Genomic DNA, 24,046 nt, shown 5'->3' with positions numbered 1-24,046 from the left:
CCTCCTGCACCAGTTCCTCAGCCACTGCCAAATCATTCTATTCTTGTCCTCGCTGGCACGTGGCACAGCAGGCAATTCACAGATTACTACCCTGTAGGTCCTGTTTCACAGCTTTCTACCGAGCTTCCTTATTATCTCCCAGGAACCCCTTCATTTTTCCTACCCATGTCATTGGTGCCAGTATATACACCAAGACATCTGGCTGCTCACCCACCCCCTATAGAATGCCATGGACCCGATCTGAGACATCCCTGACCCTGTCACCTGGGAGGCAACATACATCCAGAATCTCGTCTCTGTTCCTCTGACTATGGAATCTTTTATACCCACTGTAGACCTCTTCCCTTCTGTTCTCTTCCGAGCCAGAGACCCAGAGGTTGTGCTTCCAGCTGGTAGGTCGTCCCTCTCACTCGGTGTATACTGAGAGTGGCATACTTATTTTTTGAGGAGCACGTCCACGGGGCTTGTCTGCACTGGCTGCTCATTTCACTTCCTTCTGCCGACAGTCACCAAGTTACTCTCCTCCTGCAACCTAGGGGTGACTAACTCCTTCTAACTCCGAACTGAAGCTTAAACCATACCGGTACCCAAGAAGAGTGTGGTTAAATTCCTCAATGACTATCGCCCAGTGGCACTTACATCCACATTTGAAGTGTTTGGAGGGGTTGGTGTTGAAGCATATCAGCTCCTGTATGAACAGTGACCTGGATCCACTCCAATTTGTCTACTGAAACAACATATCTGCAGCACATCTTCTACGGCTTCAGTGATCAATGTTAATCCTGAATTGTAAAGCACTTGAGCCTGATCGCCTCACAGTACAATTCCCCTGACGAGGTGAATTCAGTTTTGATGTGCTACACATTACCATTTCCATGATGTCTGTGTGTCGCCGATGAAACAGTTTTAGCTGCTCATTTCAGCCTCAATATCCCGTCTGCGACAGGGAAGTGCGATACTGTGCCGTGTTCAAATGTATTTGCTCTTCGCGATTATTTTGCATAGATTCCAGGATTTTATGTCCCCTTAAGATTAACGCACCCTTGTCACCGCGACAATGTTTAGTTCACGGTCTGGTCTGCGCCATCCAGTTGTGGGAATCAGGGGTTATGAATAAATATATCCAGATCTCATTCTTGGTAACACCCGAGATGGGGCTGAGTGGGTTGTCTAGTTCGGAAATAAACTGAGTGGTAATTTTTTGAAGTGCACCTGTACACCAGCTCGTTAATGCTGATCAACAAATCACGTGGCACCAGCTCAGTCACTTTAATAAAAACATGCAGAAATGGTCAGGAGGTCCAGATGTTGTTCAGAACAAACATCAGATTGGGGAAGAATCTGATCTCGGTGACTTTGACAGTGAAATGATTGTTGGTTCCAGACGGAGTAGTGTGAATATCTCTGGGATTGTCACACACAACTGTCTCGATTTGCAGACAATGGTGCGAAACATCCGGTGAGTGTCAGTGCTGGACGGGAAAACGCCGTGTGTATGAGAGAGACCGGAGAAGAATTGCCAGACTGATTCTAGCTGCCGGGAAGGCAACAGGAAGTCTAATAAGCACAGGTTGCAACAGGGAAAGCGGCCAGTGAGTGAGTAGACCAGTGAAGGAGTGGAGCTTTGTGGCTTTGACTCGAGAGGCTTCGACGAGAAGAGGCGGAGAACGAGCTTGTTCCCAGTTAGTCTTTACAATGCCCCCTGAGACGGTGATGTGCCTCTCCTGTGAGATGTGGCAGTCTTGGGGGAACTCCCCTCTCCCACAGAGGCACATCTGCCAGAAGTACATGCGGCTGGGCGATCTGGAAGACCGTGTGAGGAATCTGGAGCAGCAGCTGGATGACCTTCGACTCATACGGGAGAATGAGGCCGTCATAGATAGAGCTACAGGGAGGTAGTCACACCTCGGCTGCCGGAAGCAGGTCGTTGGGTGACAGTCAGAGGGGTGGAAGCGATGGTGAGTAGACAGGTAATGCAGAGCAGTCCTGTAGCCATTTCCCTGAATAATAAGTTTACCGTCCTGGATACTGTTGGCGGGAACAACCGACAAGGTGTGAGCCACGGTGGCAGGGCCTCGGGCAGAGGGTGCAGAAGGGTGGGACGGAGACGAGGAGTGCTGTCGTCATTGGAGACTCTATAGTCGGGGAGCGGACAAGAGATTTTGTGGACATGAGAAGGACACCCGCATGGTTTGTTGCCTCCCGGGTGCCAGGGTCTGGGATGTCTCTGACCGGGTGCATGACATCCTGGTACGAGAGGGAAAGCAACCAGAAGTCATGATACATGTTGGTACCAACAACATAGGCAGGAAGAGGGATGAGGTCCTGAAGTGTGAGTTTCGGGAACTAGGCAGAAGGCTGAAGAACAGGACCTCAAGGGTGGCGTTCTCAGGATTGCTGCCAGTGCTACGTGATAGTGATGGTAAGAATTGGAGGAGATGGCAGTTGAATGCATGGCTGAGAAGTTGGTGCAGGGGGCAGGGTTTTTGTTTAAGGATCTTTTGCAGGATGTTAGGGATAAATTTGTCCCGGTGAGCAAGATAAAGAATGATAGGGTGAAGGAACCATGGGTGACAAGTGAGGTGGAAAATCTAGTCAGGTGGAAGAAGGCAGCATACATGAGGTTCAGGAAGCAAGACACAGATGGGTCTATTGAGGAATATATGGTAGCAAGAAAGGAGCTTAAGAAGGGGCTGTGAAGAGCAAGAAGGGGGCATGAGAAGGCCTTGGCGTGTAGGGTAAAGGAAAACCCCAAGACATTCTTCAATTAAGTGAAGAACAAAGGGATGACAGGAGTGAAGGTAGGACCGATTAGAGATAAAGTTGGAGAGACGGACCTGGAGGCTGTGGAAGTGATCGAGGTCCTCAATGAATACTTCTCTTCGGTATTCACCAATGAGAGAGAACTTGATCACGGTGAGGACAATGTGAGTGAGGTTGATGTTCTGGAGCATGTTGATATTAAGGGAGAGGAGTTGTTGGAGCTGTTAAAATACATTAGGACTGATAAATCCCCGGGGTCTGACGGAATATTCCCCAGGCTGCTCCACGAGGCGAGGGCAGAGATTGCTGACCCTCTGGCTAGGATCTTTATATCCTCGTTGTCCACGGGAATGGTACCGGAGGATTGGAGGGAGGCGAATGTTGTTCCCTTGTTCAAAAAAGATAGTAGGGATAGTCCGGGTAATTATAGACCAGTGAACCTCACGTTTGTGGTGGGAAAGCGGTTGGAAAAGATTCTTAGAGAAAGGATCTATGGGCACTTAGGGAATCATGGTCTGATCAGGGACAGTCAGCATGGCTTTGTGAAGGGCAGATCGTGTCTAACAAGCCTGATAGAGTTCTTTGAGAAGGTGACCAGTCATATAGATGATGGTAGTGCAGTGGAAGTGATCTACATGGATTTTAGTAATGCATTTGACAAGGTTCCACATGCTCGGCTTTTTCCGAAAGTCAGAAGGCATGGGATCCAGGGAAGTTTGGCCAGGTGGATTCAGAATTGGCTTGCCCGCAGAAGGCAGAGGGTTGTGGTGGAGGGAGTGCATTCAGATTGGAGGGTTGTGACTAGTGGTGTCCGACAAGGATCTGTTCTGGGACCTCTACTTTTCATGATTTTTATTAAAGACCTGGATGTGGGAGTAGAAGGGTGGGGTGGCAAGTTTGCAGATGACACAAAGGTTGGCGGTGCTGTTGATAATGTAGAGGATTGTCGAAGATTGCGGAGTGACATGATAGGATGCAGAAGTGGGCTGAGAAGTGGCAGATGGAATTCAACCCCGAGAAGTGTGAGGTGGTACACTTTGGAAGGACAAACTCCAAGGCAGAGTACAAAGTAAATGGCAGGATACCTGGAAGTGTGGAGGAGCAGATGGATCTGGGAGTACAGGTGAGAAGCAGGATTTGGCAGGATTAAGGCGCTGAGATCACAGACAGACCTAGTTCGGTCACAGTAAATTCAGCATGTGAATTTTATTAAATCTCCCATCAGTATCCTCCGGCTGACAAAACACATCCAGTGAATTTAACGTTAAAGGGGTTTTCATCACACAGTAAAGAGTATCATCTCAGATATTTGTAAAGTATGTGTAATAGCAAGGAAACACATCAATGGAAATAACGTATATAGACCCATTAGAGACCCAGAGGGGTGGCAGGGAGAGGGAGAGAGTTGGGGAGATAGGTGGGGAGAGAGGAGAGGAGAGAGAGAGAGAGAGAGAGAGAGAGAGAGAGAGAGAGAGAGAGAGAGAGAGAGAGAGAGAGAGAGAGAGAGAGAGACTCACACGGTGCAGGTGTCTCTCTGTTAAACCGTCTTTTGATCTTCCACCTACCCACACACTTCTGACAGAAGGGAAGCAACACTGCAGGCGGTGATCCACAACAGGTCTCACCAACCGACCATATAGTGGAACCGTCACATCTTTACACCCCTCCCCGGGGCAACCCCCTCCCCCGGTGTGAGGAGTTCTCATAAGTTCTCATAATGCTCTCCCAGCAGCTACCTACCGAAATGTCGTAAAGGGTAGACAGATAGTGTCGATCCCACCTGCGATGGAATAATCAAAGCGAATCCTCAATTCCCCCAGTCAGGGATCAGTAAATCCCCGAGTGTGGACGGACCAGCTTCCTGCCGTTGCAAGCGGTAGCCCGGGGACAGTTCCGAGATGCGGGAAGCTCGCAACTCCCGAGCCTTTGTTGGTGATTCGGAGCTGGGTTGAAAGTGCAGCGTTTGCAATAACACCTCCAACTGCCCCGGTTTCCCCAGGGACATGCACAGGCAGTCGATGCATTCAATTAGCCGAAGGGAATTATTAATTCCTTCAAAAGCGATTCGCTACAGTTCAATTGTTGAACAAGCGAATAAGTTCTTAGTCTCATTTAAGTGGCTGACTGCCTTTGCGATGTTCATATTTCAGTAAAAAGAGCTTCTTACCGTGCACAGCGGCTCCAGGTTCTGTTACCACCCTGTCCCAGTAAGGCTGTGTTACGGGTTCTGTAAGTAATGAACACACCCTGGTTAATGTTCAGTCAGCTCCTGGTGGTAATCATTAACTAAACCCACAGTGTTACCAGCGGTTCTCTCCGCGTCCTGTTCCTTAGCACAGGGTACATTCTGTCTCCAAACAAACATCACTATGGAGATGAAATGTGATCTCAGTGATTTTGAGAGTGGAATGTTTGTCGGTGCCAAAGGGTGCAGTTTGAATATCGCAGGAACTGCTGAACTCCTGGGATTGTCCCGTTCAACAGTCTCAGTTTTGCGGAGAATGGCGTGGAAAGAGATCAGTGAGCGGCAGTTCTGAGAGCGAAAACGCCTTGTTAATGAGAGAGATCGAATGAGAAAAGCGAGATTGGTTCAATCTGCCGGGAAGACGACAGTAACTCAAATAACCACGCTGCAAATGCATTGTGCAGGGAGGCGGCATTGGACGTGTAACATGTCGAACATTGACACGGACGGGCTACGGATGTAGAAAACCACGGACATACAATCAGTGGCCGCAGTATTAGGTACGGGACGTGCACAGTACAGTGCCCATTGATATGTGTTTTTGTCAGCCAGAAGTTGTTGATGGGAGATTTAATTACATTGGCATCCCGCATTTACTGTGACCAACGCAGATCAGACTGTGATCTCGGCTCATCAATCCTGCCTCTCACCTGTAACATCTCACTCATTTGTGTATCAAGGGCCACCACACTGCAGGATTACAATATTAACTGAAAGACTCTCCTGCTCCTGAATATTGAGGACGGTCATTCCCATGACACACTAGACCCAGAGAGAGAGAGAAAACATCTCAACTGTCTTCAACTGGCGGTGCCTGGTTTCAGATCCTCACACAACAGGAACTATTTTGTCCACATCCCTGTCAAACTCCGTGGCATACTTTATGTCTCATCGATGCTCCCACTCATTTTACCAAATTTCCGCCGATACAATCAAGTACATTGTTATTAAAAAACTGTAATGTATACAAGCAGGTCTCCCCTGTTTATGTCACACCACAAGTCAAGATCACAACAGATTCCTCATAGAAAAACTCACGGGGTCAGATATCTGTCTGGTAAATCTTCTATTGATTTCCCACCTACCCACTCACATCTGACAGAAGGGAAACAACACTGCAGGCGGTGATCCACAACAGGTCTCACCAACCGACTATATAATGGAACCATCAACTCCTTACACCGTCTTCCCCCACGACTACCCCCCGCCCCGGCTGTAATCTCCAAAGTGGGTGGTTCCATACTTTTGTCCACCAACCAAAATGCCGCCTAGGATGGACAGATAGTGTTGATCCTGCTAGAGAAGGAATAAGCAAAGCGAATCCTCAGTTCCCTCGGTCGGGGATCGGTAAAGCCCCGAGTGTGGACGGATCGGTCTTCCTGTTACGGTAAGCAGTAGCCCGGGGACAGTTCCGAGATGCGGGAAGCTCGCACCTCCCGAGCCTTTGCTGATCATTCGGAGCAGGGTTGAAATTGCGGCGATTCAATAATACTGTCAACTGCCCTGGTTTCCCACCGGACAAGATGCATTCAATTAGCTGAAGGGAATTATTAATTCATTTAAAAGCGATTCGCTACGGTTCTAATGTCGTTCAACACAATACGTTATCAATCCCATTCGTGTTCATAAAAGTGGCTAACTGCCTTTGTGGTGTTTATATTTCAGTATATAGAGCTTCTTGTTACCACTCTGTCCCAGTAAGGCTGTGTTACGTGTTCTGTAAGTAAATGAAAACCCCCTGGTTAATATTCAGTCAGTTCCTGTTGATAATCATTAACTAAATCCACAGCTTTATCAGCGGGGGTCTCCGTGACCTGTTCCTTGGCACAGGGTACGTTCTGTTTCCAACAAACATCACAATGGAGATGAAATGTGATCTCAGTGATTTTGAGAGTGGAATGCTTGTTGGTGCCAGAGGGTGCAGTTTTATAGACAACAGACAATAGGTGCAGGAGTAGGCCGTTCGGCCCTTTGAGCCAGCACCACCATTCAATGTGATCATGGCTGATCATCCACAAACATTACCCCGTTCCTGCCTTCTCCCCATATCCCTTGACTCCGCTACCTTTAAGAGCTCTATCTAACTCTTTTTGAAAGCATCCAGAGCTTCCACTGCCTTCTGAGGCCGAGCATTCAACAAATCCACTACTCTCTGGGTGTAAAATGTTTTCCTCAACTCTGTTCTAAATGGCCTACCCCTTATTCTTAAAATGTGGCCTCTGGTTCTGGGCTCCCCCACCATCGGGAACATGCTTCCTGCCTCCAGCGTTTCCAATCCCTTAATAATTTTATATGTTTCAATCAGATACCCTCTCATCCTAAATTCCAGTGTATACAAGCCAAGTCGCTCCAATCTTTCAACATATGACAGTCCGGCCATTCCGGGAATTAACCTCGTGAACCTATGTTGCACTCCCTCAATAGCAGGAATGTCCTTCCTCAAATTTGGAGAACAAAACTGTACACAATACTCCTGGTATGGTCTCACCAGAGCCCTGTTCAACTGTAGAAGGACCTCTTTGCTCCTATACTGAACTCCCTCACTTATGAAGCCATAATACCATTAGCTTTCCTCACTGCCTACTGTACCTGCATGCTTACATTCAGTGACTGATGTACAAGGACACCTAGATTTCGTTGTGCTTCCCCTTTTCCTAACTTGACACCATTCAGATAGTAATCTACCTTCCTGTTCCTGCCACCAAAGAGTATAATCTCACATTTATCCACATTAAAATGCATCTGCCATGCATCTGCCCACTCACCCAAACTGTCCAAGACACCCTGCATTCTCAAAACATCCTCCTCACATTTCACACTGCCACCCAGCTTTGTGTTATCTACAAATTTGCTAATGTTACTTTTAATCCCTTCATCTAAATCCTTAAAGTATATTTTAAATACCAAGCCTTGCGGTACCCCACTAGTCACTGCCTGTTATTCAAAAAAGGACCCGTTAATCCCTACTCTTTGTTTCCTGTCTGCCAACCAATTTTCTATCCATGTCAGTACCCTACCCCCAATACCATGTGCCCTAATTTTGCTCACTAATTTCCTATGTGGGACTTTATCAAAAGCTTTCTGAAATTCCAGGTGCACTACATCCACTGGTTCTCTCTTCTCTATTTTCAAAGTTACATCCTCAAAAAAATCCAGAAGATTAGTCAAGCATGATTTGCCCTTCATAAATCCATGCTGACTCGGACCGATCCTGTTACTGCTATACAAATGTGCCGCTATTTCATCTTTTAGAATTGACTCCAGCATTTTTCCCACCACTGATGTCAGGCTAACCGGTCTATAATTCCCTGTTTTCTCTCTCCCTCCTTCCATAAAAAGTGGGATAACATTAGCTACCCTCCAATCCACAGGAACTGATCCTGAATCTATAGAACTTTGAAAACTGGTTACCAATGCTTCCACAATTTCTAGAGCCACCTCCTTAAGTACCTTGGGATGGAAACCATCAGGCCCTGGGGATTTATCAGCCTTCAGCACCATCAGTCTACACAACACCATGTTCTGCCTAATGTGAATTTCCTTAAGTTCCTCTGTTACCCTAGAACATCTGGCCACTATTGCATCTGGGAGATTGTTTGTGTCTTCCCTAGTGAAGACAGATCGAAAGTACCTGTTCAACTCCTCTGCCATTTCCTTGTTCCCCATAATAAATTCACCCGTTTCTGCCTTCAAGGGCCCAACTTTGGTCTGAACTATTTTTTTTTCCTCTTCACATATCTGAAGAGGCTTTATACTCTTGGCTAGCTTACTTTCGTACCTCATCTTTTCTCCCCGTATTGCCTTTTCAGTTATTTCCTGTTGCTCTTCAAAAGTTTCCCAATCCTCTGGCTTCCCACTCATCTTTGCTATGTTATACTTCTCTTTTATTTTTCTACTGTTCTTGACTTCCCTTGTCAGCCACGGTCGCCCCTTACTCGCCTTAGAACCTTTTTTCCCACTTTGGAATGAACTGATCCTTCTGAATTATTCCCAGAAATAGCCATTGTTGTTCCACTGTCATACCTGCGAGAGTATCCTTCCAGTCAACTCTGGCCAGCTCCTCCCTCATGACTCCATAGTCCCCTTTGTTCAACTGTAAAACTGACACTTCTGATTTTCTCTTCTCCCTCTCAAATTGTAGATTAAAATATCATATTATGGTTACTACCTCTTAATGGTTCTTTTACCTCGAGTTCCCTTATCAAATCCGGTTCATGACACAACACTAAATCCAGAATTGTCTTCTCCCTGGTAGGCTCCAGTACAAGCTGCTCTGAGAATTCATTTCGGAGGCACTCCACAAACTCCATTTCTTGGGGTCCAGTACCAACCAGTACTCAGTCTACTTGTATGTTGAAATCCCCCTTAACAACCGTAGCATTACCTTTGCGACATGCCAATTTTAACTCTTAATTGAATTTGCACCCTATATCCAGGATACTGTTTGGGGGCTTGTAGACAACTCCCATTAGGGACTTTTTGCCCTGACAATTTCTCAGTTCTATCCATCCTGACTCTACATCTATTGATTCTATGTCACCCCTCGCAAGGGTCTGAATTTCATTCCTCACCAACTGAGCCACCCCACCCCCTTTGCCCACCTGTCTTTCCTTTCGATAGGCCGTAACCATGAATATTAATTTCCCAGCCCTGTTCCTCTTGCAGCCATGTTTCTGTTATTCCTACAACATCGTACTTGCCAATTTCCAACTGAACCTCAAGATCGTCTACTTTATTTCTTATACTTCGTGTATTCATATATAATACTTTCGATCCATCACTCCTCTCACCTTTCACATCGATTCCTATTGCACTTGGCCATACTCTCCACTCCCTTCCTGAGCTCTCTACCCCGTCAATTCTGATGTCTTTCTTAACTTTTCTTATTCTCTCTTTCCCTTTAACTCCATCCTTATATTTCTAGTTCGTTCCACCCCCCCCCCCCCCCCAACTACCACTACTTAGTCGTTGCTGGTATGTAAGGAAATCATGGCCGGGGTTGTTGAACAGCTTAGAACTTGATTATCTGGGGCATAGGGAAATGAGCGGAGATCGCAGCTGGGGTTCCCACACATTTTAATATCATACACCCCTAACAATATCAAAGGAACAATTTCCCAATAGAACTGGTATGTACAGGTTCAATTGCAGTATTGAAGAGCATGGATGAAAGAGTTATGGAAGAGTGTGGAATGGGGGCTGGTGGTTGGGACCATGCAGGGAACGGAACGGACTGGATGGGCTGAAAAAACACTGTGTCTGCTCTGTAGGAGAATGAACCAAATTTGAGCATACTACACAACTCCATTTCGCAGAAGAATTAAATCATTCCAGGGTAATGTCGTAAGAATCTACAAATGCAAGAAACACTAAAAACGTTGAAGAACTGAAAATAACCGATAGGGAAATGACAAACTCAAATCAGATGCAGACATTTTCGATATAACAAGTGTTAGCATTGCAGATAATTTGTAACTGTGAAACAAAATTGAAATGGCTAATTTAGCCCTGCTTCGAGCTGCATTCTATTAACCGTTTGGTAGTTCTAGGTTAAAAAAAAAGATACCTGGAAGACTACGTGATGGAAAATAAGCAAGAAAATAATTCATAATGAAAACAAATGTGACAAGAAATATTACAGATATATCAGTAAGGTGATACAGACTGGACAGAGGTTGAACAAGATGGTTGATATATATCATTGAGGTGGTGGGATACAGGCTGTGCAGAGTTTGGACAAGATGCTTGATAGATATCATTCTGGTGGTGGGATACAGACCGGACAGAGTTTGAACAAAATGGTTGATATACATTTTTAAGGTGGTGGGATACAGGCTGTGCAGAGGTTGAACAAGATGGTTGATATATATCATTAGGATGGTGGGATAGTGGTTGGACGGAGGTCGAACAGGATGGGAATGGTGAGGATTTGGAACCAAGATGTTAAGGGACCAATGGCAATCTCTGATATTACGTCAGCAATGCACTGATACTGAATTTGTAGTTCCGAGTAATACATAAAAGATCATAAAATTACAAACATAGGACAAATAACATGAACTTTGGCATATGACCTTTGCCTCTCACCAAATTTCACCATAAGAGATCCCATCAGATACTTCACACCTTCGTTTGTCTATTGCTCTGCCCATGGCTGCAAGGAACTGCAGGGAACTGTGGACAGAGGTGAACACATCACCTGTCTGGACTCTGTCTATAGTTCCCGATGATACAGTAAACCTCACAACCCTGGAAAATCTCGCTCTCAGGGATAAGTTCAACAAGTTAGATAAGGGTTCCCAAACTTTTTTATGCCATGGACCCCATCCAGTAATCAAGTTGTCGGTGGTCGTCAGGTGGGGAATCACTGATAGATGTATATAAAACTACAATTATCTATGTAGGGTGAATACATGTAGGTATTTGTTCCTCAGTTAGGGTGACAGTTGAAATACTTAAGGGGAATCAATGCGGGAACTATTTTACTCAGATGGAGGTGCAAATTTGGATCCAGCACCCAGCGGAACTGGTAGATGGAAGTTCAGTTGCAGTATTTAAGACGAGATTGCTTGGGTACATCGATAAGAGAAATATTGAGTGCCTTGGTTTGGGTGCAGCTGGATGAGTCCAGCAGAAAATGCAACGGACTGGACGTACTGAAAGAACTGTTACTGCGCTTTTGGGGAATAAATCTTAATTAAACATTAATGGAGTCCATTTCTCAGCAAACAAAAGTTATTCCAAGCTCATGTTTTAAAAAACTATAAATGCAAGAAACATTTTACTGAACCGTAACTAAGCAAAAAAGGAAATAACGAACAACTTCATACAGTAAACTGTGAGTATCATTGTGACAAATATTAATGCTGCAGCCATTTTGTAACAATAAAACTGAAAACTATAATGGTTGCATTTCCCCTACAAGACTATGGATATAGAGGAAGAATTAGGCTATTTGGACCACCGAGTCTGCTCCACCATTGCACCGTGGCTGATCTATTTTTCTTCGGCCCCAATCTTCTGCCTTCCTCTATTTGGTCAATAAAGAATCCGTCGACATCTACCTTAAATATACATATAAAAATGAACTCTACAGCTGCCTGCAGCAAATAATTCCATCCATTCATCATTCTCTGGCTAAAGAGAATCCGGCTCATCCCCGTTCTAAAACGGCATCCCTCTTTACCGAAGCTGTGACCTCTGGTCTCAGACTCTTCCACCAGAGGAAGCCTCCTTTCCACATCCGCTCTATCAAAGCTTTTTCACCATTCGATATGTTTCGTTAGGGCACCACTCAGTCTTCTGAATTGCAGTGAGTAATTGACCCGGAGTTACCAGATGCTATTAATCTGACAAGTCGCTGAATCCTGGAACCATTTTCGTGAACCCCCTTTGAACCATCGCCTGTTTCAGCACATTCAATCTAAGATAAGCGGTCCAGAACTGTTCACAACATTCCCAATGAGGCCTCACCAGTGCTTCATGAAGTCCCAACATTATATTCTTCCTTTTATATTCTAGTCCTCTTGATATGAATGTTAACTTTGCATTTGCCTTCCTCACCACTGACCCAATCTGCAAATTAACCTTTATGGAATCCTGCACAATATTCCCAAGTCCGTTTGCGTCTCAGTTTTTTGTGTTTTCTCTCAATTAGGGAAGTCATGACTGTAATTTAAGTCATCAGAGCTGGGGGCGGAACCTCGGAAACAAGGCAGATCTGCGGTAAAAAGGGAGCGCGGAAGGGGCTCACGTGACTTACACATACATGTACAAAACCTTCTTAAGAACATGCGAATACATCACGGATCTTGTAGCGATGTTTAGATATACAAACATAACAGATTGTACAGCAGTCGACTGAGCACACATCCTTCAGGTGTGCCTGAATTAACTCTCAGCGAGCAAGAAGTAGTTTTTACTGATCTGCATTGACTGTGACCTCCCGTTGAGGAAACTGCGGATCCGGTTGCGGAGAGAGGAGCAGAGCCCGTCTGAAGCTTGTTGATTCGTACTGAGCGGATAATGGTCTTAAACGCCGAGTTCCATCGGGAACAGCAGCCTGAGGTGCTGTTGCTGTTTGTGTGGGGTTGTTTCGTTGCTCCCAGGCGGAGTGGAGAGTCGGTGGGAGTGTATCACTGAGACTGGAATCCCCGGCAAGCAATGATTAAATCCGACCAGTGTCTCTTTTTAGAATCATCGGGACGTCCGTGATTTTCAAATTCCTGCAACCTTTCGATATTTCCAACAACTACTCTATTTGTTCCTGTCTCCACTGCTCAGGTAAACTGTCGGCATGTTTTGTTTCTCTGTTCCTGCTAGTTCTGTTCTCCTCAACTTGTCTGTCCTGATCCATTCATGATCCCACGTAACAAACCAGCAGAAAGCAAGAGAGCGGATAGCGTGCAACAGCGGGGAGATGCAGAAGTCCGCACAGAAAATGCACGGACACCTTTGTGACACCAGGGACACGCGGAGCCTGTGGCGAGAACACACACCAGAACGGATTACACGTGGCCTCACACGTCAATAAGTGCTACGCCTCCATTCCTCACAGGCTGAATGCTTCCTGTGCACAATTTAACCAATTGAATGTCGTGCGGCTGAGGAGAAGCCTCCTCTCTTCCAGAGGAACAGACACTCAATCTGGCCGGAGCCGAGGTGAGGAGGACGCTACCCAGGAGAAACCCACTCAAACCCGCAGAGCCGGACAATTTACCCAGGCAGGTGCAAAGGGACAATACGTCCCATGTAACAGAAGCCACCGCTCCACCTCAACAAACCCCCCCACAGGGTTGTAGAAACATAGAAACACAGAGAACCGACAGCAAAATGTAGTCCTTTCGGCCCACAAGTCTGTGCCGAACATATCCCTAACTTAGAATTACCTAGGCTTTACACATAGCCCTCTATATTTCCAAGTTCCATGTAGCCATCCTGGAGTTAAAAGATCGTATCGTTTCCACCTCCACCACCGCCGCCAGCAGCCCATTCCACGCACTCACCACTCTCTGTGTAAAAAACATACCGCTGACATTTCCTCTGTACCTACTTCCAAACACCTTAAATCTATGCCCTCTCGTGCTAACTATTTTAGCCCTAGGTAAAAGCCTCTAACTATCCACACGATAAATGCCACTCAATATCTTGTACACCTCTATCAGGTCGCCTCTCATCCTCCGCTATCCAAAAGGTGTACTCTGCACTGCCAGATTCAGCTCAAACAACATCACCAGGTTCTGTGATGATATCACAGAGGTCGGTATCATCAGCAACAATGGTGATTCAGCACACGGAGAGGAGGTTGAGAGGTTTGTTAAATGTTGCGAGAAGAACAGCACGGGTGTCAGCGTGGAGAAGAGAAAGTGAAGCGATGATGGGGGACCAAGAAGGCACGGATCGACAACTCTCCATTGATCATCAATGGCTGTACTCGAGAGAGGGTGAAGAGTGCCAAGTTCTTTGGTGTGCACATAACAAACGATCTAACCTGGACCCACAACACCTCTACACTAGTCAAGAAGCCACAGCAGCGTCTACTGGAGCACCATGGAGAGTGTCATGTCCGGTGCCATCTTTGTGTGGTACGGAAGCTGCAAGGCATCGAACCACGGGACAATACAGGGGAGAGTAAAACCCGCCGACAGGGTGATCGGGGTCTCATTCGGCCCTGCTTGTGACACTTTCCGGGAGCGTTGCAGACGAAGGGGCCAAAGCATTGTTGAGAATCCTTACCACCCATCCCATGATCTCTTTGACACAAGGCGGTCAGGGTGAAGGTGCATGCATATCAGTACTAGGAATGCCGGGTAATAACTTCTTCCCTCGGGTTGCGAGACTAATGAATATCCCGCCACCACTGAGGTCTCGACACTTGGACAGCGAGCTGTTTACTAAATGTTTACAGTTTACCAGAGTGGTGCTTTACTACACGCACTTTGTATTCAATTAACAAGTTTAGAGTACAATTTATTGGTTTGTCTGTTGTGTGTGTTATAGGTTTTGTCGTTGCACCAGGGTCCTGAGGAAGGTTTTTTCGCTTGTGTGGAGAATTTTGGTCAGCTGGGCTGGCTAAATACCTTTGCGGGACTATAGCATCTTGTGTCTGTGTTGCGTAAAGCCTGGATTAGTGTAAAATCCTGATGGCGCCCTCTACCGTCAACAAAAAGCTACGTCGTACTGCCCTCCGGCCAGCAGCTGTACACCACGAGGCCACGTGACTTCAGTGCTTTTTTTTTCCCTCTGGCTGGCTCAGAACAATCCGAAATATGGAAATGTTGAACAAACCACACCCGTTAGAATCAACCATAAGGATTGTAAGCGAAGGCGTTGCTCTCCGGAGGGACTGCTCTCCATGTCACGTCAATAAAGAGTCTCCTAACGAAAACCCGGGTCCCAGTCGTGTGTGGAAAGGAAAATCCCTGACAATCTGGCGGCGGGGATGGGATCCCTGTGTACGGGGTCCAGCTGAGCCCCGACAGAGTAATTGGCCCCTCGGACAGGAATCTCATCCCTACCTGTGAGACTTCCCTGAGAGACGGGAGTCAAGATCAGGACCAGGACGATGCGTGAGTGAGACGGTCCCTGACCGACTGGTGACCAGTTCCTGAGCTCTGGTAAGAACAAGGAGGAAACTAGGAGAGGGTGAGTCAGGAGACAGGTAGCTGGGTGACTGTCAGAAGAGTGCCGGGGAATAGACAGGAAGAGCAGAGCACCCCTGTGGCCGTTCCCACCAATAATAAGTATACCGATTTGGATACTGTTGGTGGGGACTGTAATGTATTATGTGAGTATTCGTAGGTCAGAGTGCGTATGCCGTCAGAACGCTGGTTTTGTAAACTGGAAGTCTGGTGAATAAACGTGTGTGTTTAATATACTGCGGTTTCCGAGTCACATTAACGCTACATGGTGTCAGAAGACTGCGAAAAGGAAAGGAGGAGAAGACACGTAAAAAGATGTCACAGTTACAGCCACCGTCGAGTTTAAGCCTACGAGGTAATATTGCTGAGAATTGGAAGGTATGGCTCCTGCAGTTTGAGCTGTTTTGCACGGCTAGTGGCGCAGATGACAAGACGGAGAAAGTGCAATGTGCTACGTTTCTGCATGTGGCAGGAGCAGAGGCAATAAAGGTTTGCAACACGTTTGTCTTCCAAGAGGGTGAGCGAGATAAAATTGAAGTGTTGAAGAAAAAGTTTCAAGATTACCGCGAACCGAGAAAAAACCTACCGTACATTCGACACATAATTTTTACGAGGGCTCAAGGACCGACAGAGACTATAGACGCCTACGTAACAGATTTGAAGAACAAGGCAAAAAACTGTGAGTTCAACAACTGCATGATTCTTTAATACGAAACAGGATTGTATGCGGCATACGAGATGATCATGTGAGAGGCAGGCTGTTGAGAGAGGCGGAGCTTACATTGGAAAAAGCGATTGATACGTGCCGTGCTAGCGCGATCACGTCGAGTCAGGTTAAAATGCTTAATGAAGAGACTGAAGTATACAAAATAAAAGCTGTGAAAACTGACAAGAGTAGGACAAAGCCAGCTCCACAGGATAATCAAAAGGAAGTTAACTGCAACAGATGTGGTTATAAACATGGATACAGAAAATGTCCAGCCTTTGGTAAGACATGCAAATTATGCAGAAAGAAAAATCACTTTGCAAAGATGTGCAAATCGGAGGAGCAAGCAAGGAAAATGCATGCTGTGGAACAGAATGAGGGCAACAGTGATATGTTCATTGGAACAATTGCAGTGGAACAGGAGGTATGCATCAAGAATATTGATAATGCAGAGATGGATGTTGAAGATGAATGGACTCAAGATCTGATAATAAGCAGGAGGAATGTGACATTTAAGCTTGACACTGGGGCGAAGTGCAATGTGATGTCAGCAGAAACATTCAACTCTCTGGACATCAGAGGAAAACTTGGAAAATCCACCTGCAAGCTTGTTGGATATTTTGGCCACAAGACAGCATCATTGGGAAAGAAAACACTCACCTGTGTATATAAAGGTCAAAAACACAAGATAGAGTGTGAGATTGTGCAACAGCACGTTTCGGCAATACTAGGCAGAGCAACATGCATAGAGCTAGGCCTGGTGAAGCGAATGTATGGTGTTGAGAAAGAAAATGACTTTCTCAACGACTTTGCTGTCTTGTTTTCTGGGCTAGATTGTTTACCAGGAAAACACCATATCCAGATTGATCCAACTGTTGCACCAGTCGTGCATGCTCCGAGGAAGGTTCCAGTAGCTCTCAGGGATCGAGTAGTGGAGGAGCTAAACAGAATGGAACAGATGGGAGTCATAACGAGAAAAATAGAGCCGACCGACTGGGTCACAGTGAAAATGATTAGGATTTGCATGGATCCACAAGATCTCAACCGAGCCATCAAAAGAGAGCACTATCCGCTGCTCACGGTTGAAGAGGTTGTCTCCCGCATGCCTAATGCAAAAAACCTAGTGTGGGTTTTATTCTGTTTCTCTCAGTCCTTGCTACAGTGTGACATTTTGGGTTTCATTCTGTATCTGTCGGTCTCTGTTACAGTGTCAGAGTGTGGGATTCATTCTGTATCTGTCAGTCTCTGTTACAGTGTGAGAGTGTGGGGTTCATTCTGTATCTGTCGGTCTCTGTTACAGTGTGAGAGTGTGGAATTCATTCTGTATCTGTCTGTCTCTTTCACAGTGTGAGATGTGAGTTTCATCCTATAATTGTCAGTCACTGCAACAGTGTGAGAGTGTGGGGTTCATTCTGTATCTATCAGTCTCTGCTGCAGTGTGACAGTGTGGGTTTCATTCTGTATCTGTCTCTGCCTCAGTGTGAGAGTGTGGGTTTCATTCTATATCTGTCAGTTTCTGTTACAGTGTGAGAGTGTGGGTTTCATTCTGTATCTGTCAGTCTCTGTTACTGTGTGAGTGTGTGGGTTTCATTTTGGATCTGTCAATCCCTGTCACAGTGTGGGAGTTTGGGTTTCATTCCTTGTCCGTCAGTCTCTGTTACAGTGTGAGATTGTGGTTTTCAGTCTCTATCTGTCCGTCTCTCCTACAGTGGGAGTGTTTGGGTTTTATTCTGTTTCTCTCAGTCTTTGCTACAGTGTGACAGCTTGGGTTTCATTCTGTATCTATCAGTCTCTGCTGCAGTGTGAGAGTGTGGGATTCATTCTGTATCTGTCTGTCTCTTTCACAGTGTGAGATGTGGGTTTCATCCTATAACTGTCAGTCTCTGCAACAGTGTGAGAGTGTGTGGTTCATTGTCTATCTATCTGTCTCTGACACCGTGTGAGAGTGTGGTTTTCATTCTGTACCTGTCAGTCTGTTTCACAGTATGAGATGTGGGTTTTAGCCTGTATCTGTCAGACTCTGCAACAGTATGAGAGTGTGTGTTTCTTTCTGTATCTGTTAGTCTTTGTTACAGTGTGAGAGTTTGGGCTTCATCCTGTATCTGTCCGTCTTTGCTACCGTGTGAGAGTGTGGGTTTCATTCTGTATCTGTCAGTCTCTGTTATATTGTGAGAGTGTGGGTTTCATTCTGTATCTGTCAGTCTCTGCTACAGTGTGAGAGTGAGGGTTCATTCTGTTTCTGTCAGTCTGGGCTAGAGAGTTAAAGTGTGGTTTCATTCTCTATCTGTCAGTCTGGGCTACAGAGTTAGAGTGTGGGTTCATTCTGTGTCATTTTGTCTCTGTTACAGTGTGAAAGTGTGGGTTTATGTTCTGTATCTTTCAGTCTCTGCGGTGTCATCTCAGTCCCGCACCCGTAACCCACTGATTCAGTGGGAGCGGGTATATTTTCTCTCCTACTTTCTCAAATCAGGTATCTGCTCTTAAAATGGTTGCTGTCTTACCTGAGCTATTTTTGTAGCAAGAGTCTCCTATAGTTGTTTCATATTATAATTGTGAGATAGGGAGATCACTGATGAATAATTGCGGTTGTATTGAGCAGTACATTCTGGATAATAGAGTCATAGGTCAAGCAGACCGTTCGGCCCCGGCATCATTCCGCATGCTATTCGTTACTCAACCACATAGAGCGAACCTAACGGCAGCTGATCTGTAATTTCCCATGGCTTGACAACGCAACTACTGCAATGGTGAATGAAAATAAGCACTTTAAATGAATGTTTTAATTTAAATATATAAGTGCGTAAGTAAATTCATGAATGATAGAAATAAAACCCACAGAGGCAGAATGGTTCAGATAGATAGATAGACAGATAGATAGACAGATAGATAGATAGATAGATAGATAGATAGATAGATAGATAGATAGATAGATACTTTATTCATCACCATGGGGAAATTCAACATTTTTTTCCAATGTCCCATACACTTGTTGTAGCAAAACTAATTACATACAATACTTAACTCAGTAAAAATATGATATGCATCTAAATCACTCTCTCAAAAAGCATTAATAATAGCTTTTAAAAAGTTCTTAAGTAGTTTACTTAAATACATTAAATACAATCAACCCCGGCACTTTAACATATCTTACTCCTGGCGGTTGAATTGTAAAGCCTAATGACATTGGGGAGTATTGACCTCTTCATCCTGTCTGAGGAGCATTGCATCGATAGCAACCTGTCGATGAAACTGCTTCTCTGTCTCTGGATGGTGCTATGTAGAGGATGTTCAGGGTTTTCCATAATTGACCGTAGCCTACTCAGCGCCCTTCGCTCAGCTACCGATGTTAAACTCTCCAGTACCTTGCCCACGACAGAGCCCGCCTTCCTTACCAGCTTATTAAGACGTGAGGCGTCCCTCTTCTTAATGCTGCCTCCCCAACACGCCACCACAAAGAAGAGGGCGCTCTCCACAACTGACCTATAGAACATCTTCAGCATCTCACTACAGACATTGAATGACGCCAACCTTCTAAGGAAGTACAGTCGACTCTGTGCCTTCCTGCACAAGGCATCTGTGTCGGCAGTCCAGTCTAGCTTCTCGTCTAACTGTACTCACAGATACTTGTAGGTCTTAACCTGCTCCACACATTCTCCATTAATGATCACTGGCTCCATATGAGGCCTAGATCTCCTAAAGTCCACCACCATCTCCTTGGTCTTGGTGATATTGAGACGCAGGTAGTTTGAGTTGCACCATAACACAAAGTCCTGTATCAGTTTCCTATACTCATCCTCCTGTCCATTCCTGACACACCCCACTATGGCCGTGTCGTCAGCGAACTTCTGCACATGGCAGGACCCCGAGTTATATTGGAAGTCTGATGTGTACAGGGTGAACAGGACCGGAGAGAGCACGGTCCCCTGCGGCGCTCCTGTGCTGCTGACCACCGTGTCAGACCTACAGTCTCCCAACCGCACATACTGAGGTCTATCTGTCAAGTAGTCCACTATCTAATCCACCATGTGAGAGTCTACTCCCATCTCCGTTAGTTTGTGTTCCAGCAGCATGTATATGAATGGATTTCCCTCAACAATTCTAAATTGCTACCTTCAGCGAGTATCTCTGCTGTTTTAAGTTTGCCGATTCTTTTATCTGTTCCTCAATGTGAGTTTATTCGAATGATGTCCCACTTGTAAATTATATAATATTCATTTTGATTTTTGATGTGAGCCTCAGACTGGTCTGTATCGCGCCATCCATGTTTCATTGATAAAATAGTGACTGCCTTGTTCAGTGTGGTACTGAGAGAGTTTGTGAGTAGGAATGTGAGGGAAGCTCAGGTTTCACATTTGGAATAATCCAATGTTCCACATTGCAGCATGCGGCTGACTGATGAACTACTGAGAAACTGGCGACACCGCTCAGGCAACAAACCCACCCCGCCCCGCCCCACTATGTGCCAACAGATATAAAACATACTCGCTGTGTACACAGACACTCTGCTCAGTTCTCCATCAGCCCTGGGCGACAACAATGTTCACGTCATTTTGATCAGCCTCCCCTGTATAATGTTTATTTTCGATACCTTGAAGTCCAGAGCTGTCCACGGTTCCCTCCATGTCTTAAACTCTCTTCTCCATATCTGTAGTCTCAGTATGTGCATGCGTGTGCGTGGTTATGTGTATTTGTTTGTGTCTCTGTGTTTATTTGTTTGTGTCTCTGTGTTTATTTGTTTCTTCATGTTTGCATGTGTGTGTATGTATATGCGTGTGTGTATGTAGAAGTACGTCTTATATATCGTATAGAGCAGATGAATAACACTGCCGACTCGTGCTGTGGACTTTGAAACGGTAAGATGACAGACAAAGCCGCTGTTGAATCCACTAGAGGAACAATTAGATGCCGAAATACTGTGGCATTCAATTAGCTGTAGGAATATAAGGCTGACATTCACTGCCCTGTGAGTTACGAGCACAACCATCAACACGTTTCACTCTGTTGTGAATACCGGAATGATATTTTCTTTCATTTATAGTTTCAACTCCTTACATAGATATCTTCGTCTCCTGATTTAACATAAAATACCAGTGTATTTGGGATCATGTCCGCAGTGCCCTGATAGAAATAAATGCAGGATTGTCAAGTTAGGTCACGCATCAAATAATCTCAATTTAGAAACCATTATCACCACACACACACACACACACACACACACACACACACACACTTTCTCTATCTCTCTCGCTCACACGCGTTTCCCCCATCTGTCTCTCTAACTCGCTCTCTCCCCTCTCTCTCTCTCTCTCTCTCTCTCTCTCTCTCTCTCTCTCTCTCTCTCTCTCTCTCTCTCTCTCTAACTCCCTCTCTCTCTCTCTCTCTCTCTCTCTCTCTCTCTCTCTCTCTCTCTCTCTCTCTCTCTCTCTCTCTCTAACTCCCTCTCTCTCTCTCTCTCTCTCTCTCTCTCTCTCTCTCTCTCTCTCTCCTCTCTCTCTCTCTCTCTCTCTCTCTCTCTCTCTCTCTCTCTCTCTCTCTCTTTCTCTCTCTCTCTCTGTCTGACACTCTCTCTCGCTCTCTCTCCTTCTCTCGACCTATCGCAGTAAATGCAATAAATTATTTGCCGATGTCCCTGGTTATGCGTTTCTCTTCCGACAGTGAACGCTTTAAACAACTTATTTTGCGGTAGAGTCTGCATACAGAATAAGGGAAAGAAAAAAAAAAAGAGAGGCGACATTGAAACAGCCGCTGGGTCATGTTGCAGAAAGAGATATTCATAAGGACATGAAATAAAAATAAACAGTGAGCTGGGAGAACAGACAGTATTACCTCAGTCTGTCGGAGAGCAGGGGATTCAGGATTCAGCGCGTTTCAAGCCGAAAATGAAGAGAAGGTTGAATTGTAATTCACAATGTATACAGACTAATGATACAGAGTAACAACAGTGCAGAGACAATCAACAAACGGGAGACATTCAGTTCGGATAGTATGAGAGTGTGTGTTCTATTCCCCACCTGTCATGGTCCAGGCTGGCATTTCCCACCTTTTCCCTTTCCTCCCTAATTGGTCCTTAATCCCCAAATTTGATTCCCAATCTTTCCCAATTCCTCTCAATCACCAGCACCTGGTTTCCATTAGCCACCAGAGGATAAGACTCCGACAACTCTGGTCAGCCTTTGCCAGATTGTTAGTCGACTCTCAGAGAGAGAGGAACCTTGCTCCAAGTCTTCAACCCTGTATCTCTCCGTAAACCAAGTCTCCCAGGTCCTGACTCAGCCTGGTCCCGATTCTACACTCATTACGGAGATTCTGCCTCCTGATCCTGCTTCCGCGTCGGAGTGCTGCACCTGAGTTCGTTTTCCTGCCACATCCGTGTAACAGAACAATCCGACTCGGATCCGGTGCAACAGGCCCTCGCCAGCCAGGGCCAGGTACTGAGCGCCCACGACCAATTGCTCCGGGAAGTTACAGAACACCTCCAAATGCTGGACACAAGTGTGGGGAAGGTCAGTGAGCAGGTGGACCGAATCTCCGTCTTCCTTAGTCCGTCACACCCCCGAGAACTCTGGCAAACTGATTCGGCCAACCTGGATCGTCTGTGCCCCTGGAACTGGCAACAAGATCCCCTCGACAGCCGTATGTTCCGGAGCCAGAATACTACGTGGGGGACCTCGGAAGGTATGGGGCATTTCTACTACAATGCTCCCTGGTTTTCGAGCATCAGCCACGAACATACGCATCAGATAAGTCGAAGATCGCGTACGTCATAGGGCTGCTGCGAGGAGATGCCGGCAGGTGGTAAGAGTGGGCTCCCTCACCACTGCTCTTCTGATCCTCAACACATGTGCTCCTCAGTCTGTGTCCTAAGCTCCTTTCTTTACTCTTTGTATACCCCTGACTGTGTCGCCACCCACAGCACCAATCGGTAAATAAAATTTACTGTCGATATTACATTGATTGGCCTAAACACAAATAATAACGAGGCAGCCTACATTCATCACCCTGACACAGCGGTGTCAAGAAAATAATCCTTCCTTCAATGTCGCAACAACAAAAGAGCTGGTTGTGGACTACAGGAGAAATGGAGACAGTCTAACCCTTTTAACATCAATGCATCTGGGGTTGACAGGGCGATCAGCTTTAAGTTTCTCCGCATACACATAACCGAGAATCTCACGTGGTCTCTACATACCAGCTGTGTGGTGGAAAAAAAAGGTCAACAGCGCCTCTTTCACCTCAGATGGTTGAAGAAGTTTTGTGTGGGTCACCAAATCCTAAGGACTTTCTACAGGGGCACAATTCAGAGCAACCTGAGTGGCTGCAACACTGTCTGACATGGGAACTGTATCTCCCTCAATCGCAACTCTGTAGAGCGCAGCACATCTGCAGATGTAAACTTTCCACTATTCAGGACATTTACAAAGACAGCTGTGTAAAAAGGGCCCGAAGGATCATTGGGACCCCGAGTCACCCCAACGACACATTGTTCAAGCTGCTACCATCCGAGAAAAGGTACCGCAACAGAAAAGCCAGGACCAACAGGCTCCCTGACAGCACTTCCACCGGGTCATCAGTCTGATTAGTTCCGATTATTTCTGTTATATTGACTGTCATGTTGTAAATACTGCATTTTTTTTTACAGATTACTATTCATTGCACACTGCATATTTAGACGCAGAAGTACCGTAAAGTCTT

The 24,046-nt window shown here is 45.8% G+C and overlaps 1 protein-coding gene across 1 annotated transcript in view; it reads right to left on the bottom strand.

Annotated features, from left to right (window-relative positions):
- Positions 1-4,975, bottom strand: part of LOC140721085 (NACHT, LRR and PYD domains-containing protein 3-like) — a 113,679-nt gene extending 108,704 nt beyond the window's left edge. The window contains exon 1 of the mRNA XM_073035951.1: positions 4,931-4,975. The gene's annotated coding sequence lies outside the window, so the exon portion shown is untranslated. The remainder of the gene's footprint in view (positions 1-4,930) is intronic.
- Positions 4,976-24,046: the final 19,071 nt, after the last annotated feature.

This window comes from Hemitrygon akajei, unplaced genomic scaffold (genome assembly GCF_048418815.1).
Source record: "Hemitrygon akajei unplaced genomic scaffold, sHemAka1.3 Scf000050, whole genome shotgun sequence".
NCBI classification, from domain to species: Eukaryota; Metazoa; Chordata; class Chondrichthyes; order Myliobatiformes; family Dasyatidae; genus Hemitrygon; species Hemitrygon akajei.
Note: the sequence above shows the minus strand (reverse complement) of the source record. Positions and strands in the feature narration are given on the sequence as shown.